General features: G+C 47.9%; 1 long non-coding RNA gene across 1 annotated transcript; it reads left to right on the top strand.

Annotated features, from left to right (window-relative positions):
- Window positions 1-1273: 1273 nt before the first annotated feature.
- On the top strand, window positions 1274-3090 carry LOC148214283 (uncharacterized). The gene is made up of 3 exons (XR_015798409.1): window positions 1274-1401; window positions 1732-1798; window positions 2498-3090. It is a non-coding gene; the product is annotated as an uncharacterized LOC148214283 (long non-coding RNA).
- The last annotated feature ends 293 nt before the right edge of the window (window positions 3091-3383 follow it).

Below are 3383 nucleotides of genomic sequence, written 5' to 3'. Positions count from 1 at the left end.
GAGAGGTGGGCAAATTCAGGACAACTCAAGGGTGTCTGCAGATGTGATGGAAAAAGCCAAGTTGGATGACGATGCAGTCAAAGCGCATGTAACACTATAAAAACTAAGCGGAGCTTCCATTGCACCATAACGGTCACCATCTTGACTTTTTTGACCATACCATGCAGACACCCCCGGGACAATTATTCATTCATTTGTTGTTTACAATATCCATGGGCCACCCAATCCAAATAGTCCTGAGGGCAGGTTCCAGCAAAGCCAAAATGGAACAAACCATTCCCCACACATACAAATCATGACATCATCAATAATCTTAGGTGGCCTTCAATTAAATTTAATTTAAAAGCCAGATGCTCCGCGGAACAGCACAGCTACGGCTAGTTTATGAACATTGGTAGAAAAGAGTAGAGTGTTTCATAAAATGGGGCCACCGCTGAGAAGGTTTGATCTGCTGAGCTTTTTTGAGATCACCTACCATAAAAGTATTCATTCCCATGCAGATAGCATACGTTAAATACTACACAGTTGGGAGCAAGAGTGGTGTTCCATATTTTATTGTTGTCAATTCCCAGCCATCCATATTTCTCTTATACCTACAAAGATCAGAATCATGCAATCGTGGTATTCCCTGTGACACTCCATGGAAGCAAAAGTTGGACTATGAAGAAGCAGGAGAGGAACAGTATTGACACTTTTGAACTTTGGTGTTGGAGAAGACTCCTGAGAATACCGTGGACATCCAAGAAGAGAAACCCATGGATCCTCGAACAAATCAACCAGGAGCTCTCACTCAAGGCACAAATGACCAGGCTCAAATAATCCTACTTCGGACACATTATGCGAAGACCCAGCTCTCTGGAGAAGGCTGTAATGAAGAAGAAGAGGATGACCAGCAGCAAGGGGGATGGACTCAGTTACAGGGGCGATGAGTGCACTGTTGGAAGACCTGAAAGACCAAGTTAGGGACAGATTATCTTGGAGAAAATCTATCTATGTGGTCAGTAGGAGTCAAAAATGACTTGGTGGCACATAATCAATCAAACAATCATACTCCTCTATCCAGATCTTACGTAGCTCTCAATGGGATGTTTATTTTGCTAATGTTGATCTTCCCACCTCCATTTTTCATCCTTCCCGGTTCCCTCCTTCCCATCTGCTTGAGCCTGCACATGGCTGCTTAGCCAGGAGGTACACATTTCTCTTCTTTTCATCCAGGTTCTGAAATGCTGGAATTTTGCACAGCAGGAAAATGCGTGCAAAAGTGGTGGGCGTGCTTGCTTCAAGGAGCAGGAACCACGTAGCGGCTGAAGCAAGGAAGGGAAATGACGCTCGCTGTTGACATGAAAGCCAATGCCACCAAGTGCTTAGAGAATTGGGCACTGTAGCACATCTGCCAAAGTAGTAAGTGGTGCTTCTGGTTTTTATCTTTCTACCTACACAGATGATCTCTGCTCTGCAAAACTGTTGGCGTTAATCGTCTGCGCTGCACCAAGGGTGTCCGCAGGGTATGGTAAAAAAGGTCAAAATGGTGGCTGCGACAGAGCAATCAAAGCTTTGCCTGGTTTTTACGTGTGGCACATCCTCCCGGTGCCACCCTGACTTTTTTTTAACCACATCCTGTGGACCTCCCTGTGTTGCACCTTAATAGCCCATCCTTCAGCCGTCTGATTAATTGAAACCTAATTCCTCGTTTTATGGAAGTGGTCTCTAAAAGCTCTCATTCTCTCTCAGCATTAAGCGGAAGCAGAGGAAGTCCAAAATAAAGAATATGTCCTGTTTCCAAGCTGTGTTTGTGCAGGTAGGTGGGTATAAGACCCTCCACAGCCGCCCAACTTACAACTGCCCCCGATAAATCTTTCAGAAGTACGGGCGTCCCTTGCAGAGTTACTGGACACCAGAGTCAGAGACAGGATTCGATTTATCCTGGGAGAGACAGCAATTTTCCTTTTCTTTTTTTTAATCCAGCGCATGGCCGCAGCTCGGGTCAATTTCTGTGGTCCGGTTGCTGCTGCTTCTCTCTTTGGGAGCCTGATGGCAGCAGTGAGGTCCTTCCCCCGGTGTCGTGGGTGACTACCTGACGCATGCTCTGCTCTGACGGCCAGAGGGGAGCAACATCCCAGGGATTGCATGGCTGTTTTGCAAGGAATTCTGAGCTTCTGCTGGACAGAGATAAGCTCAAGAATTCACGGGTCCGTTCCAAATATCCTGCCAGCTTCCGGCTGTTTCCTTGCTGCTGCTCCATTTCATTTGTCTGGTTTCCGCTGCATCACGCTGTGGAGGGCTTCCTGTTTTCTAGACAGAGATAGGAGAGGGGCCCGTGCAGAAGACCTCCTGGACGGAGAAAGACGGGAGCCAGGGGAGGCTGAGACGGGGTGGAGGGCGCAGTGGGACCTGGGGGGTCCGGCTTGAGGGACGCGTGGGCTTGGGAGAGGGTGAGGGTGGATTCGAGGAGGGGAGCCTGTGTTTTCTGGAAAAACAGCTGGGCGTTGTTTTTCAGATGATGCCACGTCCCAAGGTGGCACCTGTCTTCAGGGCTGGACGCTATTCCCCGTGCATCCTGTCCAATGATGCATCTGGGCTTGATGAGAATTCAAGGGAAGGAGGGCCTCTGGAGCACAGCCCATGTTTCCACACTGATCTGACCATAGAAGGCCTGGATTTCCCCAACCCCTTGGAAAAATAAAAGGAAACAAATGGGAATTGCAACAAAATGCGGTAGCTTCCTTCGGGCCTGTTTACGGTGTCAGCTGGATGGTTACGTCTTCTTCGGGGTTGGTCCATGTTAGATGAACGTGGGCACACTAAAAGGCAAAGAGTCCCATTCAGCCTTCTCCGTCTTGGTGTCCTTCAACAGAGCTGGACTTCACTCTCAGGTTTCCAACCTGCCTTCTGGATTCTCAGCATTGGATGAATTTGGTGGGTGCCCCGTTGGAGAAGGCTGGTCTGTTTCTTGCCATCTGTAGGCAACCTCCTCCCTGCCCCCCTTCCTTGTTTGCTATTTATTTATTTATATTTCGTATTCAGTCACCGTCCATCTCACTCAAAGAGCAACCTGGGCGGTTTACAATAAACATAAGAATAAAAAACAATTAAAACACAACAAAAACAGTGTGCATAAATAAAGAATATATTCCAAGAAATGGATGGTATATAATAGGCTATCGACCTACAGGAGTGTCTTCAGGGTGCTCTTGGACTTCCTTTTCTGTGGCCGCGTTCACCCCGTCGGCTTAACCAGGTTTCGGAGTGTGTCGATTTTCTAGGGCTGTGCCGATCTTTCACGCCGCACACTGAGCCATAAAACCAATCAAGTGGGGTGGTTCCACAGCACACTTAGCCGGTCACCAAGACTACAAGTTGAGCCCAATTTTTTCCTAGGCACA

This window comes from Python bivittatus, unplaced genomic scaffold, assembly GCF_059951505.1.
Source record: "Python bivittatus isolate LINGU-HERP-01145 unplaced genomic scaffold, Pbiv_v1 ctg000700_np1212, whole genome shotgun sequence".
In the NCBI taxonomy this organism is placed as follows: domain Eukaryota; kingdom Metazoa; phylum Chordata; class Lepidosauria; order Squamata; family Pythonidae; genus Python; species Python bivittatus.
Note: the sequence above shows the minus strand (reverse complement) of the source record. Positions and strands in the feature narration are given on the sequence as shown.